Here is a 25,794-nt window from a genome sequence, read left to right on the forward strand (position 1 = left end):
GGACACTATATTGGTTCTTAACTTGGTGAACCACAATGGAAACTCCACCTGTGGAACTTTTTTTTTGTCTTTTTGCCTTTTCTAGGATGGTGTATAGAGGTTTCCAGGCCAGGAGTCTAATCGGAGCTGTAGCCACCAGCCTATGCCACAGCCACAGCCACGCTAGATCCGAGCCACGTCTGCAACCCACACCACAGCTGATGGCAATACCGGATCCCCAACCCATTGAGTGAGGCCAGGGATGGAATCCGCAACCCCATGGCCCCTAGTCGGATTCGTTGACCCCTGAGCCACGAGAGGAACTCCAGAACTTTTTAAAACTATACTCATCCAGGCTCCACTCCTCATTCCAATCAGAAACTCTAGGCACAAGTCCCAAAATCTATTTCCTTAAAAGCGTTACTATACACTCAGGCTTAAGAACCACTGTTTAAAGACAGCAAAATAAACTTTCTCTGAGACTTTCAATCATGTTTTTCTTGGTTAGACATTTCTTTCCTCTTGCTGCAACCAGAACCATTGTTGTGCTAGATTCAATGTGTTCCCTGCAACTCTTGAGTTTTGTGCTGTGCTATCTCTGATAGAGACACTGGTGAACAATGTCTGAGATTGCTATGTGGGTTTCACTTCTGGGACTGATAAGCCAGAGGCTGAAGACACACTGACAAGGGTGAAGTTTTCTCCAAGGGACAGTTTGGTCACTTTGATGAACAGTGAGAGAAAAGTGTTTGAAGCAGTGTCACACCACCTGGTCTGAAGTAGGAAGAAGGTTTTGGAGAATTAAGCACTTAGGCCTTTGAATCATTTTGGTACCCTATTGGGAAATAAGAACTCGACTATGATGAACAACAAATATTCTAGCAGCCAGTCTGAAAATTCTTAAATTTAGGTCAAGTTTGAGAGATGACACAGGTATTAGGCTTCCTGACTTCCAGACTCTGGAATTGCTGACAGAAGGATATCTGGACAATTTTAAAGCTCTCTCCCTGGTTTATTTTGGACAGTTCTGACAGTTTGTCCAAGATGCTGTAACAATTAGCTCACTGAGTGTTACTCCTATGTGCTTCTTACTGAGTTTGCCTGTACAGTTCTGTGACAGACTGCAAGTTTCCAGAAAGAAGAAACTACTTTTGTTACTTCTCTGGCCAAGAGTACAGCACAGTGACACACATGCCCAATATTTTAGGATGACCTAATGTCCTCAATAAGGAGTGTCCACCAAATTGGCAAAGGTTGCTGTCCCATAGACTAAGGGTGGGTGATGAAATTAAACATACTCTTCCTCAGCCTGTGCCCAAATTACGAGTGTCACCGAGGCACCCCATGTTTCGTCAGTCACTGGGATGCTTTCCATCACTTGAGGAAGAGAAAGGTCTTGAAACTTTCAGATAAAATGGAGCAGGGATTATAACCATCATTTTCTGACAGATGCCCTTAAAATCTTGCTATCCAAAGCGTGGTTCTCAGACCAGGAGCATCATCAGCACCTCCTAGGATTTATTAGGCAGAATCTCGGGTCTCCATCCCAGACTTACTGGATCAGAATCCCCTTTTTAACTAGACGTCCAAGTCATTCCTATTTATATTTAGAATTTGAGATGTTAATTGATCTAGTAATTGATCAGTCTACCGCCAATCGTCGCTCCCCCCAAACAGAGACTCAGCCCTTTGTGCACGCCTCGCACCCGCTCCACTCGGTAGCAACCGATCCTCCGGGGACATCGGTGCGGCTGCTGCCGAGGGCAATTTGGTGATTGGCTGGCCGGACCACGTGACCGGAGCTGGCCCTCCCGTGCGACTGGATTGGTTCTCGCGGACGCTGACAGACAGGGCCGGGGAGGGCCAAAGCCCTGTCTGAGGGGCGCGCGCGGGGGCGCGAAGGCGCGAGAACGCGAGTGCGCGTGCGCGAGCGGCTGGGCTTTCTCCTGAGCCGTCGGAGGGAGCCGGAGCGCTCCTCTTGAGGTAAGAGCTGCCGCGCACTCCTCTCCTGTCCCTCTGCGGCCGGGTGCAGGCGAGAGGGGTGGGGAGAGGCCTTGGGTTTGCCCACCCCCGGAGCCTCGCTTCGGAGAGGATGCAGAGTCAGGCTCAGCCATCTCCCTCGGTGCCTCGGTTTCCCTTTTTCTGCAGGCTAATGCATCTCCCCATCCTCCTCACCGCCGCAACGGGTCTGCCGGAGGGGAGTTGCCCACCTGGCAGCCTCGCCTCCGCCTTTGTTTCTCGCCGGGAGGGATGCTGGTATCGGCCCCCTCCCCATGTGAAGGGTGGTGGGGCCGGGGCGCCTCGGGCGCCAGACCTGGGCTGAGGTGGGCGAGAAGGTGTCTTTCTTGTAGTGGGACCTGTCACATGTGAGAACGAAGAGAAAAATATAGTGTCACTTTGGTCAAGCCGCGGGACTCGAACTAATCCCCTGGCGAGCGAAGCCGAATTCCTGGCGCAGCTGTGCGGGCGGGACCGATGGGCCGAGCCCAGGTGCGCCGGTTGACCATTTCTCCGGACCTGCACCGAGCTCTTACCCCAGCTGCACCGAAACTGAACGCTTTTAGCCTGCCAAAGGAATCCAGAGATTCGTTAAGAGACGGGGGGAAAATTTTTTTTAAAAAGCAGTTGAGCACGAGTTGGGCAGGTCTAAATGAGAGGCTACAATGAGAAATTACAGCGAAACTGATGACTGGTAATTGTGAAGGGAAGGATGCCTGCAGTGAACTGCAGACCACACCATCACACTGAGATTCTCCTTCAAGAAAACGGTGTTTGTGTGTGAAGGGTGGGGAGTGGGGGGTGGGTGCAGTTTATTTCTGTAAACTGGTTATCTCTGTAAACTGAGGTTGTTCTGGATGGCTGAAGAAAGTAATGACTTATTTTCAGCCTGTTAAGGGACTGTAGGGAGAAAGGAAAGCAAGGTCTAAATTACACCTGTTTAGATCTCTTTAATTCTTTGAAAAGTGCGTGTTTAAATAGACCATTTGGATGCCAAAAGCTGCCTTGTGCGCTTGGCGAAGGGTGAATGTCTCCTTTAAGTCATACTTTAAAAAGGGAGGCATCCCTGCCTCTTTCCTTCTCCATTTCCCCAGACCTACAGTAGCAAGGGCATGCTGTACATCTTATAAGGAAATATAAGAAGTCCCTTCAGTTTTCCACTGGTTAATTTGTTGGATATAGCTGGTAGTCTGCTGGGTAAGAAATGGTTCAACTGTAGTTAGGGAGATTTTTACTGTATTCTGGAGTTTCACCGTAACTCATTTAGAACTTCTGGTAGGAGAAGGGCAGGAATCACTCTACCTGATTCCTTGGGGACAGCCTGATTCATTTCTAAGGACTTTTTTTACTCTTACCTTCCCCATACAAAGTTTTGTTTCTTTAGAAAACAATGTGATTTTTTTTTTGCCCAAACATGTAAGACACTCTTCATCTCTGTGAAATGCCTGTACCTGCTAAGAAATCAATTTACTTGTTAAAACAAATTGAAGAGGAACACTTAAATTTGTTAGGGGGAATCAGAATTAACATTTATTAGCAAATCAGTAGCTTATCAACTTTTTGGTGACTTTCTGGGGTAAGTGAAAGTAAAAGAACATGCTACAAAGCTTGTTGGTAATATAACAGATGACCCTCGTGAAGTGAAATATAGATTGGAACATACAGCAAATTAGTGGGAATAATTTTAAAATTTGTCAGTGATTTGTTTTTTCATTGGTCTGCAGTGAGAGAAGGAAGGAATTCTGAGTCTGGGGAAGATATCATAGGTATATGCTTTTTTTAAAAAAAATTATTGGGAGTATAGTTGACTTATAGTGCTTTTATTTTTAGAGAGAAAAATGTCACTTTTGTTATATAAACTACACAAAGGGCATGCAGTGTTTATGTTTAGCCTGGGGAAGGGAGGTAGGGATTTTGAAAAGGTTGAGAAACTCTTATTAGGTTACACAAGGGAAAAGAGGAAGATTGGCAGGCTTAGTTCATCCTGAGGGAAACAACATACCTCAGTGACCTACAGGACAAGGTTTTGTTCTCTGATTCAATAAAAGCCAACCACTGTTGCTTTCAAAGCAACAACAAAATCATTTCCTTTTGTCGTTTCTGTCCCCTGGGTCAGGGATGGGGAGGATGGAGAGTGAGTCAGAGAGATTAGAGTCAGACCTGCATGCCTAAGCAGTAGTGTCCTTTGAGCAGGATCTGTGTCACATTGTGTAAATCTAAGAGCCTTCACATTTGTGAGGGGTCTGAGCACCTTCCCTGGGACGCTGGCTGTGAGATAGCGTGGGATAACGTTGCTACAGGTGGGGGCATGAGTGAGATCATCTGATACAGAAGCACTGGAGGAAGAGAAAAGCTGGGAAATGTTTAATTCAGTGAGACTGCCTTTGGAGCCTTGGGGAAGCATTTCCAGGCATAGCCGCCTTACTATTGGCTAGCCTGGCTGGCCTTTATATGGCTTCCATGGGACCTGCCATTCACAGTGGAGGCTTCTTTGGAGTTCCGTGTTTCAGGTTGTAAGCATCAGTTATCTTTGTGTTGTGCTCTAGAAAAGGAAGGTCCACAAAGACACAAATCTAGACTGCCATTCTATCAGATCCTTGGCATGTCTTACCCATGAGATTCTAGAAAACGAATTGTGCCCTCCCTACCAGTAGATGGCACTGCTGTCTGGGAATTCCTGGAGGAGGTGAAATAGGGCGCTGGCAAACCAGCCTCTAGAAGATTTTGAAAGGCTGTATCAGTTCCTAAAGAGAATCTCAAAAAAAAAAAAAAAAAAAAAAAGTTATGAAAGCCAAAAATGTTTATATAATGTAGGAATAATGGTTGTGGAGGTTAAGGAATGGGTGCAGTTACTTTGCTGGTTGGGTGTGGGAGAAAGCAGAGAATAAACTGTCAATTAAGCATCATAGCACAAATTTTGAAAGCACTTGGTAGACATGTTGTTGGTTAAATGAAAATGAGTTTGAAATCATGATTCAGTCAAACTTCCCAAATATCTTCATAGTTTCTACTTTGCTTTAAAAACTAGTCTAAACTCCTGGATGGGACTGTGGAAATACACTTGTAACTTTTAAACCTGATCAGTATCCAATGATTATATGCTCTGATCTTAGTGGTTAGGGTATTAGTAAAAACAATGCTTGTTAAGTAGTATACTGTATTCAAGCTGTCCACACAGTGTAGGTCAAAGTATTCTGAATGAGTTTCTTCAAAAACTTAAAAATTCCTAACAAATATTTTTAAGATTTTCTTAGCTGTTTTTTTTTTGTTGTTGTTGTTTTTTTTAAGATTTTCTTGGTTGGAGTTCCCGTTGTGGCGCAGTGGTTAACGAATCCGACTAGGAACCATGAGGTTGCAGATTCGATCCCTGGCCTTGCTCAGTGGGTTAACGATCCAGCATTGCTGTGAGCTGTGGTGTGGGTTGCAGACACGGCTCGGGTCCTGCATTGCTGTGGCTCTGGTGTAGGCCGGTGGCCACAGCTCTGATTAGATCCCTAGCCTGGGAACCTCCACATGCTGCGGAAGTGGCCCTAGAAAAGGCACAAAGACAAAAAAAAAAAAATTTTCTTGGTTAAAGCTGTCCTTTTAAGATTGTATTAACAACTTAAACTTTGAACTTTGGCTTTATTGACCTTATTATCCAGGGTTCATTCATTCCTTCCCCTCTTTTGAAACAGCTATTTTTGGTGTGTTTTGTAATTGACTGCTCTTTGTGATGGATTTTGTAGCCATGCTATTTGAGGGAGGTGGTGCTGTTGCTAGTGAGGTGGGTTACAATGCATATGAGCTTTGACCCTACTGGAGGCATCGAACACTGCTGTTGGGAGTCACCTGCTTCCTCATGTTGATCCAATTCTATGGCTCAGCTTATTTGAGTTTTATTTCTATCTCTCTTCAAGGGGACTCATGAGCTAGTTTTACTACCAATGCTGAATCCTAAAATCCTGCTCATGCTAGAAGGCAATAGACACAACAGTCCAATAGCATTGCCTCATGTGATCTCAAATTTCTGTGCTTTTTTGAACTTCACTTTTTTTACCTGGTCCCTGGGATTGGTGAGATGGGATGCATGTCTTTTAAAATCCCTTCCAACCCAAATTCTAAGGCAAGGTAATTCGCATAAGGTATTTCTGAGGCCTCTGAAAAATTCTCATCTAGGAATTGTTTTCATGCTGTGAACCTAGCGCAGAAAGAAATCTTACTGATACTTCTTCTCAGAGAAATGATTGTCTTAGAATCCTGTTAATTCAGATTTGGAAGAAGCCCTAGACGATTGCTTAACTCACCCTTCTCATTTTGTAGACAGAGATGAGTGACTTGACCAAGCTAACAGAGCTAGTTGTGGCAGCTATTTAGAGAACTAGGACCCAAGCTCAGGCTCACGTCAGTCTTGCCTTTTCCAATCTGTGTTTCCTTACTGGCCATCACTCTACACATAATATGCTGTGTCTACAGGGCTGGAGCCAAGAAAATTCTGAGTAATTCTTTAATGTAGAGTTTTAAAGCCATAACACAGATAATATTGGGTTTGGGCAGAAATTCAAGGTCAGGCTTCTCTTTGCAGCTCATTCTTTTCTTCACTGTCTGTTCCTGAGCAGGATTCTTTACTATGCATCCTTGTTATTTTTTTAAAAAACTCTTCTGCATAACCTTCCTGTAAGAAAAAACTTTCATCATCCTAGAAGTAATTTTCCAATAAGATGATTTTAAATTTGGTCCATGGACTCTTTGAAGGCTGTATGGATAGAAAAATTTTTCCATATCATTGGCTTCCTTTGTAATCTTATGTATATTTCTCTATGCATTTAACAGATTATTCTGAGAAGGAGCTCCTTATGCTTCAATGGATTGCCAAAGATTGGGGGTGGGGGAAATCCTTGGCACAAAAATTGGGTAAAAATTCTAGGGTCCAAAATAGGTTCTGGGAAATCGACAGGATGGGAGAATTTTTGAGGCACTAAAAACACCATGGTGAAGAGAGTTGGGGGTGGAGTATAGAAGTAAACCTATAGAATTTTATAGGACATTTTACCTTTATTAAAGTGCCTGAAATTGCTCACTAGATTAAAATGCTAATAATAGCATTTTACCCGTCTTAATGATATATATGCAAATATTGATTTCCATTTATCATTCCTTGCTCAATAAGTACTCCTTCTTTTAAACAATTTTATTTTATTTTATTTTAGTCTTTTTTGCCGTTTCTTGGGCCACTCCTGTGGCATATGGAGGTTCCCAGACTAGGGGTCTAATCGGAGCTGTAACTGCCAGCCTACTCCAGAGCCACAGCAAGGCGGGATCCGAGCCTCGTCTCTGACCTACACCACAGCTCACGGCAATGCCGGATCGTTAACCCACTGAGCAAGGTCAGGGATCGAACCCACAACCTCATGGTTCCTAGTTGGATTCGTTAACCACTGTGCCACGACAGGAACTCCAGTACTCCCTTCTAATTTTACCAGAACACTTTCAAACTTATGTTGCCTTATTGGAGACATGCATACTAAGAGGTTCCCTTCTTCCCCAATCTGATTTGATTTCCAGGTAAGTCAATGCCTTTCTGACTTAGGACTTAAAGGTCTAAGTTTGGACTCTTTATCTTTCATTACTGAGGCCCTACATTTTACTTTCTGCTATTAGTTCCTAGGACTTACCATGATCTCAGAGATGCAAAATAATTCAAGCATCAGGATGAAAAATCTTGAAATTCCTTTTTTTTTTTTTTTTTTTTTTGGTCCCCAGGGTTGACCACAGAAACCACTGCTCCTTCTTAGTTAATTATTTCCTTTCCCTCTTTTGTTTGCAACCCCAACTTTTCTTTTTCTAATTTTCCCCAATAGGAGTGATTCAGTGTGTATATAGTGAAAAAAATTCCTGTCTTTGCCAGAAGACATAAAGAAGTTAATATGTGCTCAAATCACATTTTGGACATGTGAGACAAAACTTAGGTGGGGAGCACTGTATTTCGAAGAACATCTTGAAAATCTTGGTCTCTGTTCTATGATCCCTTACCCACATTTGGTACCATGATGACCCATGCTGGTGAATGCCACCTTCTGTTACCTTTCTAGATTTGGACCAGAGTAGTGTTTATGTTCACTTTAACAGAAGAATAGAAATTACTTTTTCTTCTTCAGAAGATTATCAATTGAATTTATGTAATAACAAAAGAAAAAGGCAAATTTCTGCATTCTAATCCCAACACACTGAGTTATTATATGATTTGGGTGGGAGGGCATCATTGACTCTAAGTTTGATTCCTTGTCTGGAAAATAAGAGGAGAGAGCAGTGAACACTTAAATTCTTTTCAGCTCCAAAATTCTGTGGCTATGAAATTCTATCTAGTACCTAGACTGAATGTATCCTGAAAATGCTAGATAGTTAGGAATTCATTGACAAAGTCAGTGCCGGGATAACTCTTTATATCTGCAAATCACTTTGTGGTATACAAAAATATTCTCTAATTTTTTTTTTTTTAAAAAACATCTTTTCTTCTTAAAGTATGGTCAGAAAACAGCATTGCTGTCTATCGTCTGGGAGCTTGCTTAAAATGCAGAATCTCAGGTCTCACCCAGTATCTACTGAATTGGAATTTGCATTTTATTAAGATGTCCAGATGTTGTGCATGCACATTAAAGTCTGAGAAGTGCTGCTTTGTCTTATTTTGAGTCTGACATTGACCCACAGGTCCATGAAGGAAGCAGGGAAATCAGGAGACTAGATCTCAGAGTTGTTAAGTAGTTAAGTCAAGTTTACTGGGCTGTTGTCTCATCCAGAAAGCCATACTCTAAACCTACTGTTGTCTTCTTGGTTGTGCTGGAGTCAGGCTTGTAAAATACTGATTGTTGACTACCCAGGAAACCCAGGCATGGGTGTGGCTGTGTCATTGAGTTCTAGCCAACAGAATGTGAGTGGAAGTGGAAAAGTGTTGTGGTCTACTTCCAGGAAGAAACACAAAAAGAGGGTGCCCATGTGAGTCCTCCATGCTGTTTTATATTCCTCACAGGATGGATTGGAGAGGACCCCGGGATGAGCATGGAAGTTATCTTTAAGGACTTTTATCGGCTTGGGTGCACAGATCACTGATCAGGGAGGGCCACTCCCCTGACGATTCACTTGTCCAGTATGTACAGGAGCCAGAAACAAACTTATTGAGCTCAAGCCATTATATGTGTTTGGGTCTCTGTGTTAAGTAAGCACTGAGCCTACCTCACTGGAGCAGTGGCTTGGGACTTGAAGTTATGGATCTTCTGGCCTAATGTGTTCATTCATTTTTCATCTTTGGTAGTTGGTGATCGACCATTTGTGGTCCAGCATGCACAAGTGAGTGGTGAAAGGCTGCAGAGCTGATGGGTCGTGAGGATGTAAGTGCGTTTGAAGGCTCTCACACTCTCTACTCCAGGGTAAGTTACAGGCCTTCTCTGCCATTGTTGCTCTGGTTTTACTCTTATCTTAATGGTCTTTTGGAGTCCATGCAATTTGTGTGCCCTGTCTGAAAGTTCCCAAAGCCTTTAATGATTCAGCTCATAGATGCTATTCAGATTAGTACTTACAAAGATAAAACCGTGGTCAGGGTAATGGGAAGGAATCAGTATGTGGAAATATCTCAACACAATAATTTCACTTAGTGACTTTGTATGAGATGTGATTTACATGGGGGCTGTGGGGAGGATGTTGGACCTTCCTGAGATACACTGCAGAGCATCCTCTCTCTCAGCACCCTCCCCCTCCATGGATCACTTTGCATAACTTTTCCTGCATTAATTACCTTTTTTTCAGGTGTTGGGGGGGGGGAACAGCTTGCCAGAGAGTTGATGATTCCCAGTTTCACAGATGATATAGCTAAGTACTAGCAAAGTTTTGCCCAGTGTCACTGGGAGTCACTTGTACCCGCTCCCCCACCTCTCTGCAGTCCCTAGTGCAATGGTGGTGGGCACTGGGAGTATTTTAATGAAAGCTGGCTTTATTTATTTATTTTTATTTTAAAAAGTTTTTTTAGGGCCGTTCCTGAGGCATATGGAAGTTCCCAGGCTAGGAATGAATCTGAGCTGCAGCTGCCAGCCTGTACCACAGCCACAGCAACGCTATATCCAAGCCGTGGCGGCGTCTTACACCACAGCTCTTGGCAAGACTGGAAGGCTGGACCCTTAACCCACTGAGCAGGGTCAAGTATTAAACCCATATCCTCATAGGTAATAGTCGGGTTTGTTATTGCTAAGTCACAATGGGAACTCCACCAAAGTTGGCTTTAGATTTTAATTTGTGCTAAAGATTTTGGGGACCAAAAGAACATCCCATTCACTGTGAGCTCTCCAGCTTCTAGAGCTTAAACTAAAACCAGATTCATTGAAGAGAAAATTATAATTAATAAAAATCTAAGCAGAGCTAAGGATGGTTAGAAAAGAGGGAAAAAGGAAGTTATTTTTTAAAAAAGTACTCACCTGAAAAACTGGATAGATGGTTGTTTTAAGCATTTCAGTTCAATAGTGTGGAGCCCTTGCTAGATAATGTCCCATTACCCAGGCTCAGACAGAGGGCACCCAGAAAGGCTGATGTTCTTCAATGCCTCATATGGATCAGTAAGGAGCGAGTACAATTTACTAAATGAAATAGACAATTAAGGGCTATAAATCTCTGGAGATTCCCGTAAGCATACATTGTTACTGCATTGGGGGGATGCACGTGCTTAGAGATAAGCAAAGCAGAGGCAGTAGCTGCAAGGCTTGTCACAAAATGAAGAGTCCAGGGGAACAGCCAGATGCAGACCCCTGCCTAGTGCCTGGGGGTCACTAAGGAAAGGATTTGGTCTTTGCTAAGCTTTCTCCTTAAAGGAAGGGAGCTAGATGTTGCCAGCTTTCCTCATTTTCTTCTGTGGCTCCCATTTATTTTCTATTCTAAAAGTAACTAAAAAGTATAACATGCCAGAAATAGCACTCAACTGGCATGTTTCTGTTTAAATACCATTCAATGATCAAATTATAGAGGAACCCATTCTTTAACTAGTGATTAGAGGGCAAAGAAAGTAATGCTAGAGATGCCAGAGGATCAGGGATCCTTATCCTCAGCACCATTAACATGCCAAGCCTGGTGATTCTTTATTGTGGGCTGTTCACACATTGTAGCACATCTTTGGCCTCTACCAGCTAGATACTCCCCTTCCCCCACCCCAGAATCGTGATAATCAAAATGTCTCCAGATACTGCCACTTGTTCCCTGGCCGGTGGGGGGCGGAATTCTGGTTGAGAAGCACTGCTGGTGGCATACAGTGATTTAATCTTGCTCTGAATTTCTCTGGGACTGTTTCAATCATTAGCCTCCTTTTGCTACAATTTCTCTACCTGTAAAATAGACACAGCATTTGTAACTCAGTAGCCTAAGGAGGTACATAGTATTGTGTGACTATTTGGGAGCTCATAATGCCAATACCTATATCCTAGTCTTGTGAAGACAGAGGCTGAGGAGCAGGGGAGTTGGAAGGGTGTGAGAAATGCGGAATGGTATTGGATTCTGATTTTACTAGAAGGCTTCCAATTCTAGTTCATTTCAACAATATACTCTTGAACGAAGGCTTGTGGGGGAGGATTAAGAAAGGGGACAATAAAGGAGGGAAAAAGAGGCTATTTAGAAGAGCAGTCAAGGAGATTGCTTTTGATCTGGAGGTGGGGGGTGATCTCTTATCGTTAAAGTGATTTATGTGTAATTAGACCAAAGGACATAAAGAAGTAACCCCCTTGCTCCAAAGAAAAATATTCTCCCGAATGACTACTGATCCTAGAACAGATTTTTCAGGTAATACAACAAAGACTGGAGAGTGTTGGAGAAATCTGTTTTTATTCTAGAACATTTACATTTCTGCTGCTTCTCTTCTTTGGCTTATCAAAAAAGGTCATCTTCAATCCATGCCCTTTGATACATACAATGTTTGAGTATGACACATGCTCTTCTGATACTCTTCTAGAACTCTGTATTGGAATGCTGAAAAAGGCCTATCACCCTGACCCAGGCCTGAGGTGATCACACTATTTTACTAAGGCAGGGCAAGTGCAGGGATTAGATGTAAATTGTCTTGGTAGGTTTGAATTCAGCCTTGCTGTGTTTCTGGTCCCTGTAATTATTAGACATACTCACAAAATTTACAACAATGCTACCTTGTTGACGCAGACTCAGTGGGTCCAACATCAGAGGAAATTCTGTTGGACAGCACTGCTTTAGTCTGTCAGGACCCTGTTTGTTAGAAACCCACCCTTGGAGTGCCAGCATGTGTTTGTTATGAAAAGACCTCACCTCATTTAAAGCAGGATTGTGTTTTGGACTTCTCCATCCTAGGGGGCTTTTCAGTCTGTGAGTGGATCTTGCTGAACTTTTTACCTTGCTGCGGCATCTGTCTGTTAAAGAAATTGCCATGGGCGTGTGTTTCTGACATAACTGAGTTCACTGTCTCTAAAATATTTGCTCTTTAATCCAAGGCTGCTGAACCGTCTCTTTCCATTTGGTCTCTCCATGCCCTAACCCTCAGTGGCAAAGCTTGTTTGTGCAGGATGTCTCTTTTGATACTGCCTAGAGCTTCAGCGTCTGGGAGAGGTGGTGAGAGAGTTTTCACCTCCTCTTCTTTCAAGCCCCAGTGTAGCTAAAAAAAAAAAAAAAAAAAAAAAGTGGATATAAAAGGATGTTAATTCATAAGCTTAAGCTATGAGGAATTATCCCCTAAAGAATTAGTCTTTAAAGTAAATTTTCCAACAGATATATTACAGCATAAATTTACTAATTAAGCCCTTTAGCAACATGGAAGAATTTCCAGTCAATATTATATATTACTAGCTGCCAACATTAGTTGCTCAGAAACTGTCATAATTAGAATAAATGAAAAGATGTGGAGATAAGTGCACACATTTTAAAAGATGTATTTTAAATCTAACCAAGCCCAAGACTGTTTTGCGTGGGAGAGGGGATGAGAACAAGGAGTTTGTTTGCTGTGAGTTTGTATGTTGCTGGAGGCAAGGGGAAGGAGGTGGCCAGGGCTGAGATGGTCCTTGGACAGCCTTCACTCAACTGCTTCATTAAAAAAATTTTTTTTCTTTATAGGGCCACATCAGCAGTATATGGAAGTTCCCAGGCTAGGGGTCGAATCAGAGCTGTAGCTGCTGGCCTACAACATAGCTCACAGCAACACCAGATCCTCAACCCACTGAGCAAGGCCCGGGGTGAACCCACATCCTCATGGACACTAGTTGGGATTGTTACCTCTGAGCCATGATGGGGACTCCTCAATTGCTTCACTCTTGATGGTGCACTGCTGGTCCTCTGACTGCCCTCTTCTCTTCACTTTGCCTTTCTTTCCTGCTTTGGTCTGCCCAGAGTGTTAGAGGGGAGTCTGTGTTTCTCAGTGAAGGTGCTGTTAGCATTCTGATAGAATGATTCATCATTGTGTGGAACTTTTCTGTGCACTACAGAATGTTTAGCATTCCCAGTCACTAATTGCCGGTATTACTCTAACCAAGTCATTGAGTCAACTAACATGGCCCCCACATTTCTAAATACTGCCTATGATTCAGAATCCCCGACTGCTAGAGAGATGAGTGAGATCTTTTTCTTTCTTTCTTTTTTTTTTTTTAGGAGGGAGAAGTAGAGTTGTGGAAGGTGTACTTGCTTCTGAGGGGCTGGCTCATTGACTTCTGATATATATGACCTGTCCTTTTCCCAGTGCTGGAAGTGCTTTGGGAGCCAGTCATATTCTATGGGCCAGAAGAATCAGGTTTTGCCAATGGAGAATTTGGTCCCTGAACCTTGAAATCAACCTAGAAGACAAGGGGGTGGGGAGAATCTGTCAGTGCCGCAGAGGGTGACTACTACCCCTCCCATGGGGTGCTGGGTTTTAATTCTTGACTTACTGTGACTGAACCTACACAGCTACTGAAAGTAAATGGTGGTCTACATGTGGCAGTGATTGACCAGGAGGAAAAAAAAAATGCAGCAAGGGCAATTTAAAAACAATCCAAGGGAGATGGGCTATGCCAACCCTTTCTTTTCATTCTCTTTGATTGTAGGGCAGCCCCTAAATTTGTGAGGTTATGTGTAGGCTATCAGATTGGAAGATCTGAGGTTGTTTCATGGTAAAGAGAAAAGGAACACTTTCATATGTCCTGCTATGTGGCCTCTGTAAATGTTTCTGATCACAAGAGCAGAAACTCATTTGTTACCTTAAGAAATGGAAGGCTTAAGGAAGAATGTGTGAGAAAATGTAACAATGTCAGACATGTGGCACATCGAGAGCAATACCAGAGGCCTTTTCAGGATGAGGTGGTCTGGTCAGATCTCATGGAGACTGGACCTGACTCAGGACCAGGAAGATTGTCCCCCAATCTGTTGCAACTCCAGGATGTGTCTGCACTAACCATTCAGCCATTAATGTGGCTCAACATTTCCATTTTGGCTTCTCTCCTCATGTCTTCCTGATGATCTGTATATGGACCATGAAGGAAAGGAGTATGATAATTCTATAGTAACTGTCATTCCTCTGGCCAAAGCTCTTCTATCAGGCGATCTTGGGTGTACTGATACCCTCTCTTCCTCTGTACGGATGTGGACTAGGTCTTCTTACCTTAGTAAGGACTGTGGTTTCTCTGGAAGGGAGTGATGATGGGGTAGACTGATAGAACACAAGACCTCTCTGGCATAAAGTCTCTGAATTCTTAACTCCCAGAATCAGTATAAAGAGTATTTTGGGGTTGGTTATGTGTATAATAAAAAATTGCAAGATTACTTGCAAGGCCTCGGTAGCAATTGTGAAAAAGCTTGACTTAATCCACTTATTTTTTTATTTTTTATTTTTTCCCTGTTTTAAAAAATGAATTTTATTACATTTATACAATGATCATCCCAACCTCCATTTTTTTTTTTTTTTTTTTTTTTTTTTTTAGAAGCCTAGCTGTATCCCAGTGCAGAATGGTAGGGAAATTGCTGGGTTAGAAGATTGGGAAATTAGGAGTTGTATTTTCCATATGGATATCTTATTTTTTGCATCTGTCAAATGTGATTCTTTTAGCCACCTGTGTATCCCACAGGAATAATGGCTAGGTGCCGGTCTAAATGTTGAAAGACGTTTTGACATCTCTGACAAGTGTTGTTCAACAGCTGGGTTTGTAAGATTCCAGTTCTGACAAAGGAAAATAACTGGGCTTATTACTCCAAAAATAAATTCCATATAGATGTTGTCATTTGTGGGATTACTGCCTTACAAAGCAGACTTTAAAATGTTTTGTGTTGTAGTGTGTTTTGTGCATTTACACCTAATCTTGGAGAGTTAGTTTCATTTGAACCGATGATTGAATATGACTTTACAGGGGAATGTTTTCTTATATTGCAGGAGACTCTGTTCTTATTTGTGATTCTGTGACAGAGTAAGAATGATGGTCCCAGCTTCACAGACCTGCACAGCTGTGCGGGGTGTGCTCTGTGGCAACACAAACAACCCATTGGTTCATGGAATTCATTTAAGGCTCTCACACTTATCAAGTAGCTGGAGCACAGTGGTGCCACATACAGAGTATTACCTCAGAGAGATGCAGCTTCTGTTGAAAGAGGCAGAAGAGGAGTTCCACAGGGCTTCCACAATTTCTAGTGGGGGAAGGACCGCAGTGTGATATTAAAGGGTAGCCGGGATTAGCTTTCTCACCCAACTGCCGACTACCAAGGAGAAAAGAGCAGAGGTTGAATCTTTGGTTTGTTTCTCTTCTTACTCTGTGAGGATCCCTATCCCCTCTACTGAATTTTTTTAATGAGAAGGAAAAATAGAGACTTGTATCCAATTAGTTTTAATATATATATTAGTGCTTCTTCTGAACAGGAAAATTTGTATATAGTAATCATATACTGCCAGATTAAAACAATTTTAATTTTAAAGAAGTGCTAATCTTACAGTATAAACTAAAGATAAAGTAACCAAAATTTGTGCATATGTAATTTATTTTTTACAAAAATAAAACAAAATTATGTTTGTTCTCATAGAACAAGGAATTAATTTGCAGTCCCAGCATGAAGATTCTGTAGCAACAGTAGAGACATCTGCTCTCTCCATGGTGTAAAGAGATTCTGAAAGATGGCTGGGAGCCCCAGATCCTGAATCCTGAAATTTTGTCCTGCTATAGGCCACTCCCTGCGAGGCTGTTGGGGATAAATGTGCTCGGGAGGCAAGGACTGTGGACACAGATGCTGGAGAGGAGAGCTGAAGCCTCCAGCCTTGGTGAACTGCCCTGTCCTTCCCATGAGGCACAGGAAGGGGTGATAGATCCTACTCAGCCCCTCCTGAAGGGGTGATAGATCCTACTCAGCCCCTCCTGTACCATTGGATCTCGGCCTTTGCCTTTACAGGAAGTAAAGCTGTGGCTATAGTAATATCCTCAGACATGATCTGTTCCTCATCAGCACACCCCTCTTAAAGGAGCTTCCTGCACTAGGAAGAAGGCAGACAGGTGCATGCTTCCCTTAGCTCTCAAAAGCGGTCCCTGTACTATTGGAAAGAAAACTTATTAGATCACTTCCGAATTTTTGATTGTTGGCATTAGTAAAATATTTGCTAAACATTATACATAGGGCATTATTAGGGACACCCAACTTAGAAAATGTTTGTTTTACTTTGAGAGCCCCAAATCCTATTTTAGTATAGTACTGGGCTGTAACTTCTTATTCTTCCTGGTGTTTCTCTAAATGCCTATTCCATCTTTTCCCTCTTCTCATTAACCCTGTTACCTATTTTATATCCTTTGTCCGCCATCTTATGTCTATCTGGATTTCTAAAGTTCTGTGGTTCCCAGCAGCCTGCAGGGCAGTGTGCTTCTTAACCAGTCACAAAGGCCGTCCACAGTCTGACTCCAGCTTACTTTCTGACTTTATACTCTTTCTATGAACAAATTGCTTTTTACTCAGACTGGCTTTGGTCCCATTGTTGACAGACTTTTGGCCTACTAGCCAGATCTACAAATCTCTTTGAGATTTTAGGAAGGTAACTTTGCACATAATATTTAATTTATTTCAGCCTCAGTTTTCTTATTTATAGGTTGGGATTCATAATATTCCCTTTATAGGATGCTTGTGAGTGTGGTATCTGGGGTGCTCTCATCCGTGTCCTCACTTCTGCCTGCCCAGCATGAGCTCTGCATGAAAGCACATCATATGTCCTTGCTGATGAAGTTACTGAACATCAGAATTCTTAGGGCCAAACCTGTGGCATATGGAGTTTCCCAGGCTAGGGATTAAATCGGAGCTGTAGCTGCTGGCCTATGCCACAGCCACAGCAATGCGGAATCTGAGCCGTGTCTGACCTACATCACATATCATGACAACACCAGATCCTTAATCCACTGAGTGAGGCCAGGGATTGAACCTGTGTCCTCATGGATGCTAGTTGGATTCGTTTCTGCCATGACAGGAACTCCTCCACATTTCTTGAAACATCCTCTGCCTGCCACTGCCACAAACCTTTTCTAACCACATCTTTCTTAGATAAGACCCCAGTCCCTCATCCCTATCAGTAAGCACCTAAAGATACACTTTCCTAGGATGTGGAAAAAAGGGAACCCTCCTACACTATGGGCGGGAATGTAAATTAGTGCAGCCACTATGGAAAAAAGTATGGAGTCCTTAAAAAACTAAGTTGCCATATGATCCAGCAGTCCCACTCCTGGGCATATATCTGGAAAAGACAAAAACTAATTTGAAAAGATACATGAACCCCAGTGTTCATAGTAGCACTGTTTACAGTAGCCAAGACAGAGATAACTTAAATGTCCATGAATAGATGAATGGATAAAGAAGATGTGGTACATATATACAATGAATATTACTCAGCCATAAGAAAGAATGAAATAATGCCATTTTTGGCACAATGGATGAACTTAGAGATTATCATACTAAGTGGAGTAAGTTAGATAAGGTCAAATATATGAGATCATTTACATGTCGAATCTAAAAAAATAGTACAAATGAATGTATTTACAAAATAGAAATAAACTCACAGATATAGAAAACAAATCAATGGGAAAAGAGTGGGGAGGGATAAAAATAGGAATTTGGGATTAACAGATAAACATGACTATAAAATAAACAAAGTCTTTATAGCACAGGGAACTGTATTCAATATCTTATAATAACCTATAATGGAAAAGAATGTGAAAAATAATATCTATGTATAACTAAATCACTTTGCTGAACACCGAAGACATTGTAAATCAACTGTAATTCAATAAAAACAAATAAATAAATAATAATAAATGATTGAATGAACTTGGTACTTTGGAGGAAAAAAAAAAGATATATTCTCATCCCTCTCCTTGTGCTAATGAAAATTATATTCCTGAACCCTCATAGTGTCATGGTCTATCTTCCCACATCAGAAATCGAAGGTAATTTCAAGGCTACTCTATACAGCCCTGAGCTGTATATATGAGTATATATGTATATGTGTATATATATGTGTGTATGTGTATATATGTGTATATATTTATGTATGAGATGTATTCATTATCTTCACATTTGTTTCCTTTCATATATGGTGAGATTTACCATGAGGATCAAATGCTATGATTATGGCTGCCATTATAAGGTATACCTCTTTAAAACAAAGTTTTCCAAGACCCAACCAATGAGCTGTTTATTCCAAACATCATTTAATGAAATGCAACATGACATTAACAGGATTGCTTGTACAAACGCTTGAAGTTCATTTAAGCAGATTCTGCCCCATATTGATTCTCAATTATAAGGTTTAGCATGAATAAACCTGCCAGTGTTCTCAAATAATGGTGATGCTCTCCTGGCAGTGCTGCCCTTCTGATTGTGGAGCTGAAAGCATATCAGTGTTTCTTTTCTTTTTTTTTCCATTTGCATATCAGTGTTTCTTTTTGTTCATTCTATTTCAATTATGGCCTTCCACCTCTTGCACAAATGATTTAAGCCATATGTTAGGTTTATAAATTGTAGTTTCTTAAAAATCTAACTCCTTCCAGTCCTTCTCACTCTTTCTTCCTCTTTTTGCTCCATTTTCCTTATTGTCTTATGCACAAAATAATGCTTAATTTTTTTTTCTACTCAAGGTAAGAATAACTTAAATGCTTTTATTACTTTTCTGATCTTTTTTTTTTTTTAGTTATTAGCATGGGCTGTAATTTCATGTATATATGTGTGTGTGTGTATGTGTGGGTGGGTGGGTCTCATTGCATTAATTTTGTCTTTTTTGGCCTGAGTTTATTGATGAGAGATATAAGTACAACTGCGTGGGTTCTTCTGCATTTTTTTGGTGATATGAATAGTAGCTCATTGAACCCTTACCAATTGACCAGTTGCTTTGACTCTTTTTACCTCACACTTTTGAGGGAAATATATAAAAAGCCATAAGAACAAACACTTAACGATATGAAAGGATCCATTGAAATATACAGTCAGCCCTTCATATCTATGCGTTCTGATCCACAGATTCAACAAACTGCACATCAAAAATATTTGAGAAAAAAATTCCAGAAAGTTCCAAAAAGCAAAACTTGAATTTGCTGCACACTGGCAACTATTTACTTAGCATTTACATTGCATTTACAACAATTTACGTAGCATTTACATTGTGTTAGAATATAGAGAGGATGTGAGTAGGTTATATGCAAACCATTTTATGTGACAGACTTGAGCATCCTCAGATTTTGGTATCTAGTGGGCAGGAGGGGCTGGGTCCAGTTCCCAGCAGATACCAATGGGCAACTCAGTTGTTCTTTCCAGATCCAGGTGAAGAGTTAAGATATAGGGTTCTTGTTTTTTTTTTTTTCCAATTGTTTGTTTAGGGTTTTGGGCTCATAGTCAGAAAGATTATTTGGTGTAACTTCTCAGAAGGGAGAGCTTTTATAGGCAGGCAACAGGAACCTCCCAACCACTTCTTTCCATGAGCTCTGATGGTGGGAGTGCCTGTGTGTGAATGTGTTTTAGGGTGGAAAAAAGGGAGAGTGGAAAGGAAGAGACCCCGAGACTGGGTTGCATGAAGCTGCTTGTTAATCCTCCTGAAGGGGAAACACCAGGGCCTCAGCCATGTTTCCTTGCTCAGAGTTATTCAGAGTTGGAGGAGGCAAAAAATACACAGCTTCTGATCAAGTTGGACTTTTTAAAACTGTTGATTTTGAGGGTTTTTTTAATTTTTACTTTTTATTATGAGCACTAGGATGAGGAAAGCACCTGGAAGAAGAGGTACAACAGCTCAGATATGTGTCCATCTTGTAACTTGTGGTAGGGTGGGTATCTTACTCCATCTTCAGTTTTAAATAAATGTCTATTTCCTGCTCTGGGAGCTAATGAGAACTTTTCTTCTCCTGGAAGCTCTCCCCTGTCCCCTCAGAATTTAGGAAGCAGAGAAGACATGACTGAACCCTGCCTCAGAAAGATGGATAGCTACTCCAAGGCTTTGTTCTTGAGGAGGGAAAAAGAATGCACATCTTCATGTCACACCCTGCTCCACCTTCAGCATCCCTGCTCTCAGATTTGCACTCTCTGCCACATCCTTTCTGTCTCGGGTTCCCTTCTCGTCTTTTGTTTGGGTGCTAGGCAGGCCATTGGATGTTGTGACTACTCTTGTGCCTACCAGCCCTCCTCCCAGGGTGGAGAAGATGGAAGAGGGATGCTCTTGAGAGGTGAGAGGCCCCACAAGAAGAGACCACGAGGGGCCAAGGGCAGAGCTCCAGGCCTCCCTGCTTACCTGGCTTTGCTTCTTTGGGGTGTATAGTTTGAGGCCACATTTTGGGACTAGTAGACTTTGTTACTTGCTGAAATTTTTCTCCTCAGTTACGCATCTTTATCCATAGGTAGACAATGAGGTCTCCAAAGGCACGGACCCCTGCCTTGAACTTCTCTTTCATTCTGGTGTGGCCTACACAATAGGAGGCACATTTCAGGGGCTCAGAATATGGGGCTTCATTGTGTTACTAGTTTCTCTTTGTAGCAGATCTTACCCATTCCCTTACCTTCACTAACTTTATTCAGTGACCACTTGCTTGGTTTTCCCTAGAGTGGTGTTTATTTTTCTGGGAGTGTACAAATTTTGCCAAAGCTGTTCAAATGCCTCAAAGCTATCTGTAGTAGGATTGACATGGCTGTATCCGACTTCGTTTGTTGAGCTGAATCTTACCTTTCCCTCTCTTGTAACCTTGCAAAGATCCTGCAGGCTCAGGAACACGAGCCCCACTTTTGACTTAAGGGGCTTCCTTAACTACCAGGAGATGGAAGGGGACTAAATTCTTTTCCATCAGAGCTCTCTTAAATTGGCTGTATGGTTACAGAGTCCACTCACCTCTATAGTGTACTTTCATAATTGAGAGTATTCCCAGATCCTTTTAATTATATCACTTATTCTGTTACTTTTGTTTTCATCAAAGTTGTCCTATTCCTTTGCCCTAGTTGTTTAATGCAGTTTTTCTCTCACTTCTTTGAAGGACAGCGACAAGACCTAATTCTTGTGTATCCTTGGCTGCCCTTTTTCTTCCAATAGACTAAGCATAAGACTGTTCAAATTAGGTGATCCATAAATGCTTTAACATAATTAAACCCAGGCATTTATAGAATTCAACAGGAAGAAATCCCTTTAATACATTAGCATCTAAGCATACCTTAGAGGTCATCTGGTCCATCTTGTTTATTGATCACTTCATTGATTCACATATTTCTTCATTCATCCCTCCCTCCTTCCCTCTGTTTGTGCCAGGCATTGTGTGAGGGGCAGGGAATCTGAGGTGAGTACAGACATAGAGCTTACCATCAAATGGAGAGGACCGACAGTGAATAAACAATTAAGCCTGAAAGCTGTAAGTACTGAGAACTACAGAAGCCCCCCACGGGGAGCTGCCTTAGGGTCCAAGGAGGCTTTTGTGAGGATGTGATGTTTAAGTTGAGGATTATCAACCCAGAGAAAGGAAGTGACTTGCCCAAGGCCAGTCAGTAGCTTCTGCCTAGCAGAGCTTGGCCTTGTTCATTTCTCTGAATTCCATGAGAATGCTGTGAAAGCTCTCATTATAAAAGTACTTTGATCTGAATTTCATTAGCTATTACATGAATAGCTTACATTTTGATAACGAGAAAACCTTATATATTTTTTCTTTCCTTGCCACCTGTGAAGCAATATACAATGTTTTACTTAGTACAATGTTTTACTCCCTCTTGCTGGAGTAGTTATTGGCTCCCTTTCTATTTCCTTCTCTCAACCCTGTGATAGTTTAATTTCTCCCAATTCAATAGGGGATTTTAAATTTTGTCCTACAGGGTTGTAAAAATGAAAGATTCAGGAATTATAGAAATTGAGACTGGCTACAAGGTATGCAATGATAAGTAAGAAATTTAATAACAATTCTAAAATTTCAGAGTAAACTTCAGGAGCTCTCTGAGATGAGACTGGTAGAAACTGGAAGGTGATATTTTTGCCACTTTTTCCTAACTCTTCAAAACTTGTTTGCCATATGTGGGCTTGGCCAGTGATGCCAACTGGCCAAAACTGAAGAGAACTCTACATATTTACTCACAACTCTTTGGTGAATAAAATTTGCCTGGGAAGAGGATTGAGGCAGTGGGAATGGATTCCTGCAGAAGGAAGCTGTTAAACGGGAGCCCGCTTAGCCTGTAGATATAGTGGGTATTTCTGCATTATGCCTGCATGGGTAGTTCTTTGAGAGAAATGTTTTATCATTCTATATTAGTTTTCAGAGAAATGCAGAAAATACGTTTTGTGCAAGCTCACACATCTGGTTAATGAAGTCTTGAACTGTGTGAAATTGTCTGCAAAATGTTTACATTTAAGGGCATTTTTTTCCCTGGGTAGTTTTGGTTTCATCAGATTCTCAAACAGGGTTCTCATCACAGAAAGGTTAAGAATAATGATACTAACAGAAAATACTGATTTTAAAAAGTTTGGAATGATAAAATCTTTCCATATGTGTCATGAAAATCTGAAATTGTTAAAAATTGCTCTTTTATAGCATAATATGTTGAAAATCACTATAAACAAGATTCAAAGATGTGACTAACTGAAAATATTGAGCATGTTTATTTTTAATATCTCTACTATGCAGTTAGAAACACATTGGCAGTGATTATGAGGTTCAACATCATGGTGTTGGTGAGAGTGAAGACCTCTGGAGGACTATGGTTGGGTCTATGTTATAACCTTTCAGGAGCACATATAGCAGTATACATAACTATAGAAGATATGCATACACTTTGGTCAAGCAATTCAACCTCTAGAATTTGCCTAGAGAAGGCAATTGTACAGCTGTTGAAAGGTGCATGCACAGAGACATCCGTTGTAGGTTTTTGTTTGATAAGAAAAAACTATAACTAACCTAAGTATCCATTAGTAGGAAACCTGTCACTAAAAATGGTAACACATCTACTGTGGAATACTATAGACCCATTACAAATGATCCAATTCTGAACAGAGAGCCTGGAAGTGAATCCACACTTGTATGGTCACTTACTCTATGACAAAGGAGTCAAGGATACACAGTGGGGAAAAGACAGCCTCTTCTAAAAACAGTGTTTGGAAAACTGGACACCTACATGCAAAAGAATCAAACTGGACTTTTTTCTCATACCATGTACAAATGTAAGCTCAAAATCAATTAAAGACTTAAATATAAGTCCTGAAACCATAAAACTCTTAGAAGAAAACACAGGCAGTACACTCTTTGACACTGGTCTTAGTGATATTTTTTTGGATCTGTCTCCTCAGGCAAGGGAAACAAAAGCAGCAATAAACAAATGGGACTACAACAAACTTAAAAAAAACAAAACTTTTTCTCAGTGAAGAAAAATATCAACAAAGTGAAAAGGCAGCCTACTGAATAGGAGAAGATGTTTGCAAAGGATATATCCAATAAAGGAGTTAATATCCAAAATATACAAAGACCTCTATACAACTCAACATCAAAAAACAATCCTATTTAAAAAATGGACAGAGACCTGAATGGACATGTTTCCAAAAAAGACATACACATGAAAAGATTCTCAGCATCAGTAATCAACAGGGAAATGCAAATCAAATCCATAAAACTTCACACCTGTCAGAATAGCTATCATCAAAAAGACAACAAGCAACAAGTATTGGCTAGGATGGGGAGAAAAGGGAACCCTTGTGCACTGTTGGTGGGAATGTAAATTGATACAACCTCTATAGAAAATAATATGGAGGTTCTTAAAAAAAGCTAAAAATTGAAGTTCCTGTCATAGCTCAGTGGAAACCAATCTAACTAGTATCCATGAAGACACAGGTTCAATCCCTGGCCTCCTCATTGGGTTAAGGATCTGGCATTGCCATGAGCTGTGGTGTAGGTCTCAGACACGGCTTGGATCCTGCATTGCCGTGGCTGTGGTGTAGGCCAGCAGCTGCAGCTCTTCTTTGACGCCTAGCCTGGGAATCTCTATGTGCCACAGATGTGTCCCTAAAAAGAAAAAAAAAAAAAAAAAAAAAAACCACCAAAAAACAAACAAACAAAAAAAACACACAAAAAAACATCACAAGAACTAAAAATAGATGTATGATATGATTCAGCAATTCCACTCCTGGGTGTATATTTGAAGAAAATGAAAATAGTAATTCAAAAAGATACATGTACCCAAATGTTCATAGCATTATTTACAGTAGCCAAGATATGGAAACAACTGAAGTGCCCATCAACTGATGAATAGAGATTGTATATGTGCCACATATATTCACTGCATACATAAATAATGAAATACTAGCCATACAAATGAAATCTTGTCATTTGTGACAAGATGAATGGACCTAGTGGGTATTATGCCAAGTAAATGGGTCACAGAAAGACAAGTACTATATGATTTCACTTACATGTAGAATCTGAAAAAACAAATGAACAAACAACAGAAACAGACTTAAAGATACAAAGAATAAACAGTCTCATTGCCAGATAGGAGGAGGTGGGGGTTTGAGTGAAATAGGTGAGGGAGATTAAGAGGTACAAACTTCCAGTCATAAAATGAGTCAGAGGGATGAAATACAGAGCATGGCGAATGTGGTAAATAAAATTGTGATAACTTTGGTGACAGAGGATAACTAGTCTTATGTGGAGATCATTTTGTAATGTATAGAAATAGCAAATCACTATGTTTTTTAACATAACTAGCATTGTATAGTATGTAAATTATATTTCAATTAAAAAAGATTATGGGTTTTTTTTTGTTTTGTTTTGTTTTTATTATTGGCCACACACAAGCCACATAGAAGTTCCCAAGCCAGGGATCAAACCAGAGCCACTGCAGAGACAACACCATGTAGTTATGATGTGAGCCGTAGAGGAAGTCTGAAAAGATTGTTTTAATCTATGGAAAATTAATTAAAATCAAGTTAAATTAAGTTTGCAGAAAAATTTCAATAATATGAATTCATTTATAAAAAATTTGTTAATAAATATGTCTGTATGTGAACACAAGGAATATTCAGGAACATTTTAGCAGGGTTTTTTCCAAGTGATTTTTACTTTTGTTTTGGCATTTTGCTGTATAATTTAAATGCTTGTACAATGAGCACACCTCATTAAAATTCATAACAATTTTTAAAATCTTGAGAGTTCCTGTAATGGCTCAGTGATAATGAACCCCATGAGCATCCGTGAGGATGCAGGTTTGATCCCTGGCCTCTATCAGCGGGTTAAGGATCCAGTGTTGCCCTCCAGTGTTATGGTTGTGAGTCGCAGGCTTGGCTTCGATCCCGCGTTGCTGTGGCTGTGGTATAGGATGGCAGCTGTAGCTCTGATTCAACCCCTAGCCTCGAAAATTCCATATGCCTCC

The 25,794-nt window shown here is 41.0% G+C and overlaps 1 long non-coding RNA gene across 3 annotated transcripts in view; it reads left to right on the forward strand.

Moving 5' to 3' along the window:
- The window catches only part of LOC102166036, a 272,191-nt gene continuing 248,235 nt past the window's right edge, over positions 1,839 to 25,794 (forward strand). For 2 of the 3 annotated variants that reach the window (XR_002337689.1, XR_002337690.1), the window contains exons 1-2: positions 1,839 to 1,962; positions 9,266 to 9,380. This is a non-coding gene — a long non-coding RNA (uncharacterized LOC102166036). Of the gene's footprint in view, positions 1,963 to 9,265; positions 12,630 to 25,794 lie in introns of those variants that run through there. The other variant, XR_002337688.1, reaches the window with a different exon arrangement.

Source organism: Sus scrofa, chromosome 13, assembly GCF_000003025.6.
Source record: "Sus scrofa isolate TJ Tabasco breed Duroc chromosome 13, Sscrofa11.1, whole genome shotgun sequence".
NCBI lineage: Eukaryota > Metazoa > Chordata > Mammalia > Artiodactyla > Suidae > Sus > Sus scrofa.